Raw genomic sequence first — 14,274 nt, 5'->3', positions numbered from 1 at the left:
ATTTTGCCTGACTTCCTGATAGTATTTATAGTTTGGAGGACATGTCTCAGTCAGTGTTGCCACACCAGTAATGTTGTTTAACCAGGTCTCACCTAGAAGCATACAGTGCAAGTTATTTTGAACTATCATATCATTAATCAAAAAAGATTTGTTAGCCAGTGATCTGACATTCAGAAGAGCCACTTTCAGCTGCAGGGAGTCTGTGACAGGAGTCAAAGCCGGTCCTGGCTGTGCACTGATATATCTAAGATAACCAGTGCGTGCTGAGCGCTGATTATTTAGTCTGTTAGTAGTCAAGACAGGAATGGCATGACCAGTTTGGTCACAGATCATTTCATCAGGGAAGCAGTATGTTTTGGTATCTTTCTTACCATTAATGTTAATGCCTGATACAGTAGAGTCGCCGATAATTAGCATTGCTGGCTCAGTGATCTGTGGTCCTCTGTTCGGCGCACATCCTCGATCCGCTGTTTGCTCAGTGATCCGCTGATCGTCATCCGTCGGCTTCTGCGGTCCTCTGCGTCTCGTTCTGCCCGAACGGTGCGGGGCTGACAGGCGAGCTGGGTCCTCCAGCGGCGATCCAGACTCGGTTTGTAGCGGTAGGAATCTGTTTTCCAGCTGTAGAGACATCAGTGGCGGCGTGGCATTCCTTGCCGTGCTCACTGCTACAATCCACGGTTGCGCAGCGGGGGTTGATGTGAGCCGTTGCCGGTATGATGGCAGCGGTTGCCAGTCTCTTTCTGTCAAGTCGGGTTCTTCTAGTTTGTTAGGGGTGGCTTTAAGTCCTGCTCCATGCTTATTCCAGACGTGACTGTTCTCCGGGGCAAGCTGTAGCTTCACCTTTGGGGTAAGAGGGGAAAGAGCAAGCAGAGAAGCATCCGCACAGCGAGAAAGCAGGAAGTCAGTGCTATAATAATAAGCAAATAAGCAAAACAAAAACATGCACAGAAGGAAAGAGCAAATGGCTGCTATCATAAAGCTTTGCCGCTTCTCCTAGTGATGAGAAGTAATGTCTTACAGTGTTCGGGTATATCATAAGCACAAATGTTTAACGTAAACATTGAAAACATAGCTTTAGCATGAGCTCTTACCAGATATAAAGTGGACGCCACATACACACGGGTGAATTGTGCTTTTTCTTCTGTTAAATCCTTACGATTTATGTTGCTAAACCACAGTTTACGGCGTTCGGTAGACAGCAATTCATCCCTCTTTTGTGGATCGGTGTTTGTGATGATTGTAGGAAATCTAAAGAACCGTTTCTCTGGGTCACGAGTAGCGTTATTACCACAATTATACACTGCACACACGATTGGCATTTTCTTTCAATCTTAGACGTTTAAATACAAAGAAAATTACGCAGCGATGCAGAAACTCACACGTGAACGGCCGCCGTCTTTGTTGTGTATACCAACCAACATGGTTGACTTCCGGGTTGGGAAATAAGCGTGATGTCACATGCACACGATCTATAGTATCAAAGTGCACGTGGCCAAACTAATATATATGTATATAAGTCAAACTAAATTAATAGGATTTGTATTAAAGGATTTAAGAACTGAGACATTAAAATGAATATGTAATATAACATGTAAGTTGCTCACTTTGTGTCTTCATAACATTACTTTCTATTCTATGTAACCGTCCAGCGAGTAAATGAAACCCATGATGATTGAGACAAAATGATGTAATTTGGAGCTCATACAATAACATGTATAATTTATCTTTATGTCATAGAGGCTAATTGATGACCATGTTCATTTTCTCTTTAGTTTGAGATGTAAAATAAAGTGTATATAGATCCTTTATCATATTTCACCATAGCTCCAGTTTGTTCCTCTCATGTATCACAACATTTAAATCACAGAGCTAAGCAGCATAAATACTCACCAGTCATTTATCAACATTATTAACAACAGTTTTTAAGATAATTCCAGTAAAGATTCTTGAACTACCAATATTTCCCTGTGTTGTAACAAAGTAGAAGTATAAAGTGGCATGAAATGAAAAAAGTACCCCAAATGTGTACTTGTACAGTACTTGAGTAAATGTGCTTAGTTATTGGTTATGTTTTATTGAACTATTCACATCCTATGTGTTGACCTTTGACCCATGCGAAGTCAGAACAATAGTGACATGTTTGATTTGAGTAAATCTTTTGTGTGTTATTAGTTCTGAGGCTGATATGAGCTCATATTTCCTGTCAGCTTCACCAAAGACCCTCAGATGTGTTCTGTAAGGAGCTCTATTTGACACCTTAAATGCATTTTATAACATTTGTTATTGGAGGTGACATGTGAATATAATCCATTATAAATCTTGACTGAACATGTTCACATTTAAATCTTAAGTAGGAAGTTGTCCTGTGAAAATAACTAATGGAATGTTTTTCCTTATCTTAGTTATTTCCCGTCACTGCCGTGTGAGCGTCTCTGAAGCAGCTGCAGAATGTGGGCCGTCAGGTTCAGCGGACTTCAGGGTTGTGATGAACATTAATGAAGGCAGCAGGTATCACGATGTGTCTGCATACTGGGACCACATTGTGCAGCTTTACATGAGAAGTGAGTTTCACTCAGACAAATGCAAACCAGGTGATGAAGAGGAAGACGAAGGCCTGACCAGACCAGTTAGCTGAAGACACTTTAAACTGTTTAAGCAACGTGTTGCCCATTTAAATGTATTTTCTTCAAAGAGCAATTTGGATCAGTTTTGTGGTATAGATGTTTGAATTAAAATATGTTAGTATATAAAGTCGAAATGTTTTAAAGGTGGATGCCCTGCCCTCTGTTTAACTCTAATCAAGAGATGCATCTGGATCATTGAGGCACAATTTATAAAATTGCTGTTATACTGGATCAAGATTTATGGTAATGTTATTTATAAATAGCCATCATCCCCAAAACATACAGCTAGGAATCATTTTTCAAAAGGTTATCCTTTTATGTAAAAGACACAAGTTGGGTAATGATAATTTTACACAAAAACTAAGCTAGTATGAATTTCCTGCATTTGTTATTTTATGTACGGATTCAGGCTTTCCAAAGTAATGTTAAAGACAAATGAGGCCATGTACATTTACTTGGTTCGAGAAATTGTGTAGGCATCTTTACAAGGAGTTGTCCTCCACCCACTCATCCTAGTTAAGTTTTTAAAACTCATCTGAGCAAATAGCCACTAATGAGTGCAGCACCACAGTCTGAGAGGTGAAACGCTGGGCAAAGAAGTTGTTTGAGTACTGACTGATGCTGCCAAATTTACAATCTGAACGCAGAAGTAATTAAGTGATGAACAAACATTTTTAAAATAACCCTTCAGTCTGATAAGCAGCTAAAGAAGCATCTTGTACAAACTGCGTGTAAAGGCCATGATTATGTGCTTTGATGAATGGTCTGCATTTATAAAGCGCTTTCCCAATCTTGTCAAAGCTCTTTACAAGTCAGCATTCACTCAGTGGCTACCATACAAGGTGCACATCAGCAGGTAACTACACACACCGCTGTCCATCACGAGCAATTTGGGGGTTCAGCATCTTTTGCAAGGATTTCTACATGCTGACTACAGGGGCTGGGGATCGACTACCTCCTGAGCCACAGTCGCCCACTAACTAATGTTAAACTAAATGCACAAAACACTAAATTTAAAATGTGAAACTTAAGCAGCAAATGACGACATTAGTGAAGATGTAAACAGCAAATGTTGGCATTTATTAAATCAGTGAACACTGGAATATTGATACACCTGGAATGATGAGGAGAAAAGCCAAATATTGATGTCCTTTTTTTGCATTTTCATAAAAGTTAGAAAGACACTGGTTGAAAAAGGTTCAGCGATAATACTGTTTACTTTGACAAATCAGTAGTTCACCAGAGTGAGTGAAAGCTGCGCACACAGACATGTTCAGAAATGTTGCTGAGGATCTGCTGAGCTGGGACATTAAATGTAAACAGTCGTGCAATTCATCTTGGTGTGGCATTTCATATCTTTTAGTCTGTTCACAAGATAAACCAGAGATGGTTCTAGTTGGATGGAACAGTTGAAAAGCATTGAAACTTCTTTGCTGGGGCAGTGGGAGGAAGTGGAGCTTTCTAGAAGCACTTGCGGTGGACAATGGCGGGACCGCTTTCGTCGTACTCCTGCTTGCTGATCCACATCTGCTGGAAGGTGGAGAGGGACGCCAGGATGGAGCCGCCGATCCAGACAGAGTACTTCCTCTCTGGGGGAGCGATGATCTGGAGAGGAGAATAAACAGGCAGGATGATTTATTAGAGAGATAGTGGGGCATTAAACTGAATCTTCAGAGTTCTAAATCAGGGGTAAGACATACTCTAGCTGCTTTAGAAGTTTTATCTATAGACACTTCTGAAAAATGTTAATCATTGATCTGCATGAAAAAAATAAACTACCTTGATTTTCATGGTGGGTGGAGCCAGGGCGGTGATCTCTTTCTGGATGCGGTCAGCGATGCCGGGGTACATGGTGGTACCACCGGACAGCACGGTGTTGGCGTACAGGTCCTTACGGATGTCCACGTCGCACTTCATGATGCTGTTGTAGGTCGTCTCGTGGACGCCAGCAGACTCCATTCCTGAACACACGGACAGAACGAGAGATTATTTAGTGTTCCCGTCAACTGTAAGAGCAACAAACGTGCCATAACTGTGTCTTGTTGAGAAGCTCCATACAAGATCTTTAAGATCTTGTCTTTCAATGCTCGTTACCCACCAAGGAATGATGGCTGGAAGAGAGCCTCGGGGCAGCGGAACCTCTCGTTGCCGATGGTGATGACCTGTCCGTCAGGAAGCTCGTAGCTCTTCTCCAGGGAGGAAGAGGACGCTGCTGTCTGCATCTCCTGCTCGAAGTCCAGAGCCACGTAGCACAGCTTCTCCTTAATGTCACGCACGATCTCACGCTCAGCTAGAGTTCAAGGGAAACGGTTTGTTACAAAATTGACTAGAAGAGTGCAGACATTCAGGAGCGTTGTCCCTTTCAGAAGTTACTGGTTAAATCAGATGCTCCAGATTATAAATTGGGCCTGGATTTAGGAAGTCAAATTCGTACCGGTAGTGGTGAAGCTGTAGCCTCTCTCAGTGAGAATCTTCATCAGATAGTCAGTCAGATCTCTGCCAGCCAGATCCAGACGGAGGATGGCGTGAGGCAAAGCATAACCCTCGTAGATGGGCACTGTGTGGCTGACACCGTCACCGGAGTCCATCACAATACCTGCAGGATAAAACGCCAGATTAAAGACACTTTTCTGATGTCAACTGATCAGCAATTCTCATGTTCAACACTGGTGTTCTGCTGCAGTTCCTTTAATGGCCACTACACGTTACACCAACAGATTACTGAATGAATAACACATCTTAAGAAACACGTCATTCTGGAAGCAGAAGTCTAAAGCTGTCACAAACTGGCACTTGACAATGTTTATAGCTCTTCCAGTTTAGAGAGATTTGCTGGTGTTAAGTTCTTACCTGTGGTACGACCGGAGGCGTACAGTGACAGGACAGCTTGGATGGCCACATACATGGCAGGGCAGTTGAAGGTCTCAAACATGATCTGGACCAAAGAAAAACAGGAATCACTGTGGAGGCCTTTATACAATATACCTGAAGGGCAGTAGAGTCTCAGAATATGTTCTGACCAATTGTGTAAAAAGCGCACACACACACACACACACACACCTGTGTCATCTTCTCCCTGTTGGCTTTGGGGTTGAGTGGAGCTTCGGTCAGCAGGACTGGATGCTCCTCAGGTGCGACACGGAGCTCGTTGTAGAAAGTGTGATGCCAGATCTGCAGGATGGGAGAGCGGGTTAGTTTAACAACTACAGGAAAATGCTTAAGAGAATAAAAACATGCAGGATGAGTGAAAATTGGCTGGTGGCAACTTCTGCAAGCTTTTTACTTTGAGAGGTTCAGTGGTGGAAAGTAACAAAGTACATTTGTAAAGTAAACTTGAGGTTCTTGTAGTTTACTTAGCATTTCCATTAAATGTTACAATATCCTTCTACTCAACTAAAACTGACAAAGATATACTTTACTCCCATTACAGTGCAACAATGGTTACTTTATAAATACAAATAGATGCATTAGTGAGCAAGCTACCCAGCAGACAATTGCTTGTACCTTTTAATGAATCACTAACTTAATACCATAAGCATTAGGAGTACTGTTGGTACTACACAATACTTGTGAAAGTCATGCAAAATTTTTACTTAAATGCATGTTGCTCTGAGCTCCAGCTGTGTGACCTCAGGTGAACATGACGTAAATGTCCTCACCTTCTCCATGTCATCCCAGTTGGTGACGATGCCGTGCTCGATGGGGTACTTCAGGGTCAGGATGCCTCTCTTGCTCTGGGCCTCGTCTCCCACGTAGCTGTCCTTCTGTCCCATTCCAACCATCACTCCCTACACACACACACACACACACACACACACACCAAAAATAAGCTACATTTATAGCGGCACTTGTTACACTGAGTTTACCTGATGGTGGGATTTATAAGTCATGAAACACAGGTGACGGTCATGCTGATGATGGTACCTGGTGTCTGGGACGACCGACGATTGAGGGGAAGACAGCGCGGGGGGCATCGTCTCCAGCGAATCCGGCCTTGCACATACCGGAGCCATTGTCAACAACGAGGGCAGCAACATCGTCGTCCATTTCTGAAAGGAAACATTGAGGCCATTTTTTCTCCCATTAAAACAAATAGCTTAGTCCTTTTATATTTTAAGTTGTTGTGGTTTCTGTAGTCTCAAAGTAAACTGCTTCTAGTTAATCACCTGGAAACTGAATAAAAGCATTTTCCTAGTGTCTTCAAGAAAGAAGTGGGGAAGTTATGTAATCATTTCCTGCCAGCTCACTGACTTTTGAAACGCAGCCACACAATCAGGAGTGCACCGTAGTGATGCAACACCTTCTGGCATGAGGAGTCTTGAGGTTGCACAAACTTCTTAGCACAGAGGTTAACTCTGCATATAATACGTGGATGCACTCTACAGGTTTTGTTCTGTGGTTTCTCCTGATGTAGATTTCCCTTTGATACAAAACTCAAATCACCTTAACTTTCTGTATATAGATCTTTAACAGTCCTGGCCTGGAATGACAGTTTTTTTTTTTTACGGTGTGGTGCTTAAAGTCATCCAACCAGATTAACGTTAACTCATGTGACGTTAAGTCCCATCCCTTCAGGACATTTCAAACAAGTTCAGGCAGAACATGGACTGCGCCTGTTGGCCAAACTCCAGACTGTATACCAACATGTATTAAAGTCTTTATAACTGCACCCTTTTCTCGAATTTCCTCATGTGAGAGGAGTCAAAAACTAAGCTAAAGCATCCAGTCTGTTATTGAGCAACAAATTAATCCAGATTTGTGATATTTTGTTGAGGGTCTGAAACAGGAAGTGAGATGCAGAAAGGAGCAGCCCTTCCCTCAGGACATTCACACACCAAACTGACAGCTACTCATTCACTGAAACAGTTACAACTCAAAAGTATTACAAAATTTGACATTTCCTTCCCTTAACTAATTTAATAAAGTGACTTCACAGGTAAAATATCCTCCGATTTATTAATGCAATGTCTCCAGTCTTTTAGCTTTTGTATTTTATCAGAATTTGTCTTTACACAGCCGATTTAGCTGGTGGGAAACGTATGAAACGGAACCCTTTAAAAAAAAAAAATGTCAACAATCAATATTCGAATAAAACAAATAACTTTACAGCACATTACATGTTGTATGCATTAAATTGGACCCCTTCTCTTCATTTTGAAGGGGTTGAAGACTAATCGTTTTTTTTAAGTTCAGACCAACATATCAAACGCATTCGTGAAGCAAAAAAATAAAAAAGTCAAAACATGCTGTCTTCACCTGCCTGCCACACACCTGAAGTGATTCACGGTTGATGAGTCCGATCAATAAATGTATGATATTTGATAAAACTCAACTGTAGCGGTTTCGTTTAGAGCTAATTCACTTGCATTAACGTAAATCATGTCAGAAACAGCAGTGCTGGTTCTTACCTGTGCAGGTGAGTTTCGGTGTTTCTGTCGGTGAAGTCTTACGGATGTTTGTCTGTCCCAGCTGTGTTCAGTGAATGCGACATAACGAGCCAAACCGCACGGGTTTTATTCACGCTCGCGGGACCGTTCGCGTTGTCCATAAAAGGTAAGGTTCTCGCAGCTGGCACTCTCATTGGTCCAGGTGAGCAGGATCCCTCTGGAGGCACGCGGGATACAAACCAGTTTCCAAAAAAACCCGAAAACCCCCCTCAGGGTTTTCGCTGAAACCAGGAGAGCTGTGATTGGCCCGCCGGACCGGAAGAGTGCGCAGATATTTAAAACGACTTCTCACAAACCAAAAAACTTCACTCTAAATTAAATTAATATTTCTTTATTTAGCAAATATGTCCTGGTGGTGGAAGACAGAACTTGCACAAATGTTTCAGTAAAAACTAATAAGTTTGAAAGAGTGTTTGGTCTGCAAAGAGCTCTTTCTTTATGGTTGTTTCTTTTACATTTCCTGTGTTTGACTGAATTATGCTGCTGCACGGAGGACTTCTGCTTTGCTTTGTTGAAGAGGTCAAACTGGATTTGAGTAGGTGAAGATTAGAAGTTGTTGGGATAAGAATATATTACAATTAGACATGGGACAATATAAAAGAACATGTTTTGACACATTTATCTTTGCCAAAATAATTGGGATTTACGGTATTATCACAATAATCATCAAAATATTCTGAAAACTTAAAGTTATGGTGGGTAATGTAATCATTTTTTAAAACAGTTAAATTTCTTGAAATACTCTTTACATCCCAACATCATTCAATTAATCAAATGTTATACATCTGGTGTCTGTGGCTTTTGGGGAGTAGCTTCATAGGGAGGCTGTCAGTGTTGCCAACTTGGTGACTTTCTCGGTAGATTTAGCAACAAGGAGCTAGTGCTACTAAATACTTTAATTGGAAAAGAGTTGGCAACATTGCACAGGCTGGGTTTTCGGTGGTATAGTTCAAAAGATCTAAAACATACCCACCTTAAACTTAGTTAAGAAACAAATATGTTTATTGCATCACAGATAAGACACAAATCTTTTTTTGAGTTAGCTCTGTCACTTGTTTTCAGTGGAAACAAGTAGTCAAAACAACATCAATAATCGTCACCTTTTAAGTTGTCATTAGCAAGCAGTTTCTTATTTATTAGAAGTAGTGTTTGTGTTCTCTTTTTTTACGTTACAGGTCATTTAGCAGACGCTCTTATCCAGAGAGACTTACAGTGAACTAATTACAGGGACAGTCCACCTGGAGTAGCTCAGGGTTAAGTACCTTGCTCAGGGGAACAATGGTGGCAGCCCTGGTGTTGAACTCACAACCTGCTGGTGTTGTATTTGGAAGCTGTATAACTAGACCAATAGGGCATCCCCATCTTTTAGCTCTGTGTTTGGTCTCTACCAACTCATGAAGGAAATATCAGTCTCTTTAGCTGCTAAATGCTCCAATATGTTCACCAACTAGTCTTTAACTGTGTCTGTCTGCTGTTTGCTGTAGAGCAGGTAAGGTACAGGGGCTTCTCACAACGCTATGGGAGCAGGGAGAGTGACCAGAACAGTAAAGTGCCGGACAGAGAAACAAAGAGCTTAAAGTCACAACAACGTTCCGTAAAGCCGAGGGGAGCTGTGGATTAACGTCAGGACTCGGAGGAAGAAGAGATCTTATTTCTCAATGGGACCTTCCTGGCTAAATAACGTTTTTAAAAAGTAAAAAGAATCAGCTGATCATTCTCTGGAGGTTTATCAGAGACACCCAACAATGTGGCTCTGCAGAGCTACTCTCAGTCTGACCTGCAGGTCTCTGCAGGTAACAAATACACGGCCAAAAGAACCTCCTGGGGGCAAAATGAGCTGCCGGGCCTCTGTTAAGGCCACATTCATCTAGCAAGTATTCAGACCATTTACTTAGGTAACAGTAGCAATACTTCAATATGACTATACTCAATTACAAGTTTAAGTCCTGCAACAAAAGTATTATCAGTACTTAAAGTGTTAAAAGTAACAATACTCATATTGCAAAAGGCTGCTCCTGTCAGTGTTTCACTATTGAATAAGATTATTATTACTTGTGCATTAAAGCACTTTACTGTTGATGTGGATTCAACTACTGTGTACCTCTGTTGGGTGGTTCAATCTGCAATCTTCATGTAGTGTGTGTCTCTGTGTGTGTGTGTGTGTGTGTGTGTGTGTGTGTGTGTGTGTGTGTGTGTGTGTGTGTGTGTGTGTGTGTGTGTGTGTGTGTGTGTGTGTGTGTGTGTGTGTGTGCGTGCGTGTGTGTGTATGTACGAGTGTGTGTGCCTGTGTTCCACTGGGGATCAATAAGGTCTTATTGAGTTAGCCTGGGGGGAGAACATGTGTTCATCTGTTTACGGCTAATATCGCATACCGCTGCATAATATATTTTGTGCTCATTTATGACCTGAATGACCTTTATGAATGCCCTGTGACCTCAGCTTCCGTGGATCTGACACCACGCATCTCCGTTCTGCCTGCTCAACAAAACTTTGCTCTGCGCTCCATAAGAGTAGTTAACATAATGGATAAGGATGTATATGATTTTGTGTTATTGTGGTTATACGAATGCTGTTCGATTGCTGCTAGATCGCCCCTTTGATACAGCGTGTGAGAAAGCTGGAGAGCAAAATGTTTTTTGATCGCAGTGACAAAGTTGTTTTTTATACACCAACAAATATGTATTAAAGCGGAATATTTCGTTAGATAAAAACATGTTGACTGAGAGCCGGGTAATAATAATTAGAATTTCAATCAATGTTATGAATGATTTTTTTTAATTAGCCCTCAGCCCTAGTTATGGATATGATGTTGATTGTGATATTACAGATAAGATAATAATGTTAAACAAAACATGATGCTGTGGTATTGTAGCACCAATCACAGACAGACACACTTTTAAAAGGGAGCCATTAATGTTTAAATAATTTAAAAGAAATGTTCAAACTCTTTTATAAATGTTTATTCACACAACTTTTATTTATTGCTTGCAGAAAGCTTTAAGGTTATATTATTTCAAACCTCTGCTGAGCCATGCCGCCGCCTGGTCATCGGATCGTCGCCGATCTAGAGTAAGCACGATTTGACGATATTGAGATAGAAACTATCGCACAACCCTAAATCTGCTGTGTGACACGTGCAAGTTAAAAACGCGCCTGATACTCTTGCGATCTAGAGGGAGGCTTGTACAATTGTGGTTGTATTCATTCATTCAAACATTACAGCAGTGGTCGTTGCAGACACACCTGGGGGAGATCTGCACTCTACTTTTATACTTTATTATTATTGTTTTTGATGAATGTATTTTCTGGCATTTCAGCCTTTATTTTTGATGGTGACAGTTGAGAGGTGACATGAAATGAGCAACAAAGCGCCTGATGCAGTCAGACTCAAGCCAGGCACATTGTAATTACACAGTCAGCGTGGTAAACAACAAGCCCACCAGGACCCCCGAGTCTGTGTGAGTGACTCTTTGATCTTGTGTGAGAGCTGCAGGACGGGACAACATTTGTTTCAAACATGCCATCGGTTATGTAAGTGAGTGAAATCCCAATTTATTGCTCACTATGAAGAGTGTTTATGTCGGACACAGTGAGGAAAAAGGTGAACTTTGGACAAAAGTGAACTGTAATGTAATGTGATGAATAGATTTCACTCTCAGCTTTAGTGTATATTTATTCATGTGAATCAGAGTTTAGTTTTTCAGGTTCTTCGTTCTGCCACAAATGTTATCTGATTAATAACAAAAGCTTTAGAGCAGTTTTGGTTTTGGTTTCAAGATTCCAATAAATCCTGTAAATCAGGACCAACGATGTGAGTTAAACTCATTACAATATGTTTTCTCCTCTGTTGACGTCTCTCCTTGATTGAAACAATGCTGTCTTGTTCATCGTTTGACAAGTATTTCCCCAAATTCTGGCTTATTTGAGATCTTTGGGAACTGAGAGGATGTTTTGAAATAAAGTTGTGTGTGTTTGAAGAATGTGTGGATGCACCTGCTTGTTATCATGCACCCACACTGGACTGCAGAGTGATTATTCATTCATCCCTGAGAAGTGTCTTTCTTGATCATATTGAATGTGAAGTGAGCGGTCCTTGATGATAAACTTACTTTTGATGCCAACGCTGATTTTATTTTGAAAACGTTTGAGTCCAGCTCGGGACCATTGTTGCATGTCGTTCCCTGTCATCTCTCTACTGTTTTATCTGTTTTAATACAACTGTATTTACTTTAGTTAGTACCTTGGCTTCTTTTTTCCCAATGAGATAAAGTGCTTTGGTGTGCTTTGATTTCTTAAAGTAAGGAGAGTCGATAAAAAAGCCAGCTCCAATATAAGAACTTTTTCAGAAATGCTGCTTTATTTGTTTGTTTTTTGCAGAAAGGAGACTGTTGTGTGCTGTGGAATGCAGAGCAGCTGTGTAATTGTCGCCTGTGTACTGGAAGCCTCTACTTTATCCACATCCCCTGAGACACATCGGCTAACTGCTCAGTTCAGTCCTTTATCATCCTCCTCCTTTTCTTCATCCTCTGAATCATTACCATTTGTCGTCATAAAGTGTGATGTCGTATTTTCAAAGTATTTGATTTGTTTGTTTTGGTTATTTAGAGGCCTGGAGAAGTTATGAAACTACCACAGAATACTGTCCGGATGTAGACAGATTTTGTGACCGTGATAGTGTCACAAACGTGCAAGATGCAGCCAAGAAACTTTACAAATATGTAGTTGAGATCAAAATGAAGGCCGAGTTCAAAAATGGGTGTGAAAACGGAGGGGCACTGATATAGCCAGTTTTCTTGACTGCGCAGATCCATGCCGAACGTGGCGTATGGGAAACTTTCATTGAATGAGTACATTTTGCTTTCAAAAAGCAATACTCAGAATCTACGAGAGGATTGAAAGATATTTGTTTCAACCAGCCAGAGTCAAACAGTCTAAATGCTTTGCCTTCTTTGTATTCGTTCAAAGTTGGTTTATGAAACTCGACATGGTTCCCTGGGTGGTCAGACATTAAAAATAATGTTATATCGCTGAGGTATATCTGCGGCCAAGAAGTCATGCTGTTGTTTTCATTGACCCAGCCATCCTGCAATGTCAAGGGATCAGGCACTGAAACGCCACTCGGCATAACCAAAAGCTTAGTCTTTTCTTTTTCTGTGATTGAAATTCTTTCGTTAGCTGTTGGTTGCTCCTCAATGTCCATCTCTGATGCAGCAAACACCCTGGCAATAAGCTCGAGTTTTGTTCCTGAAACCTTTAAATTCCGCTTGCGGCAAAATACTTTCAAAGCTTCGACTTTCCACATCTGAACCTCATCATAAGAAAGGAGTTCAGAACTCACTGTAGAGTAGTAGGTTTGTTTACAACACGCTTGAAGAATAAGCTAAATACAATGTAAACACGTAGAGAAGAAATCCAATATGGCGGTCCCTTCTTCTTCTCCTTCTTCTCTTTCTTCTCCTCCTTCTTCTCCTCCTTCTCCTCCTTCTCCTTCTTCTTCTCCTCCTCATTCCTCCTCCTCCTTCTTCTCTCTCTCTCCTCCTTCTTCTTCTTCTCTTCTTCTCCTCTCCTCCTCCTTCTTCTTCTTCTTCTTCTTCTTCTTCTTCTTCTTCTTCTTCTTCTCTTCTTCTTCTCTTCTCCTCTCTTCTCCTCCTCCTCGTCCTTCTTCTTCTCTCTCCTCCCTCTTCTTCCTCTTATCTCCTCATAATTCTTCTATTTCTTCTCTGCTGTTCTTTTTTTTTAAACTCGTCCTTTTTTTCACTTATGTAATGACTTACATCTATTGTTTAGTTGAATGATAATTTTTTTTACAGTGCAGTAAGATAGAGTCACTTTCTACATATGCTCTGATGCTTTATAATGTCACACTGTCGACTGCACCCTCAACAAAGACTGAACATTACCGCTTCACAGTAGTTCTGCATGGCTTTACATTGCAGAGGTGTTCCAGTTATTGTGTCCACACCCTGAACCTGCACAGACATGTCAGTACCTTAGTAACACTCAAATGCTCCTTTTTCATTGTATTATTTTCTTGTAAAGCAATTTCATCTTTTTGCAGACAAGAAGCTTAAAATCTTTTTCCTTTTTTAACTTCTAACATTGTCAAACATAACACAGGTTTTCAGGGTGTTACCTGAGTCTGCTTTTCAGATATGGAGGAAGTGTCCTCACCAGGTGTGACTACGCCTACTGCGTTTTAAAAT

The 14,274-nt window shown here is 41.0% G+C and overlaps 1 pseudogene; it reads right to left on the bottom strand.

Annotated features, from left to right (window-relative positions):
- Positions 1-3,675: 3,675 nt before the first annotated feature.
- LOC115013129 (actin, cytoplasmic 1-like) lies at positions 3,676-8,172 on the bottom strand (annotated as a pseudogene).
- Positions 8,173-14,274: the final 6,102 nt, after the last annotated feature.

This window comes from Cottoperca gobio, chromosome 9, assembly GCF_900634415.1.
Source record: "Cottoperca gobio chromosome 9, fCotGob3.1, whole genome shotgun sequence".
Taxonomy (NCBI): Eukaryota; Metazoa; Chordata; class Actinopteri; order Perciformes; family Bovichtidae; genus Cottoperca; species Cottoperca gobio.
Note: the sequence above shows the minus strand (reverse complement) of the source record. Positions and strands in the feature narration are given on the sequence as shown.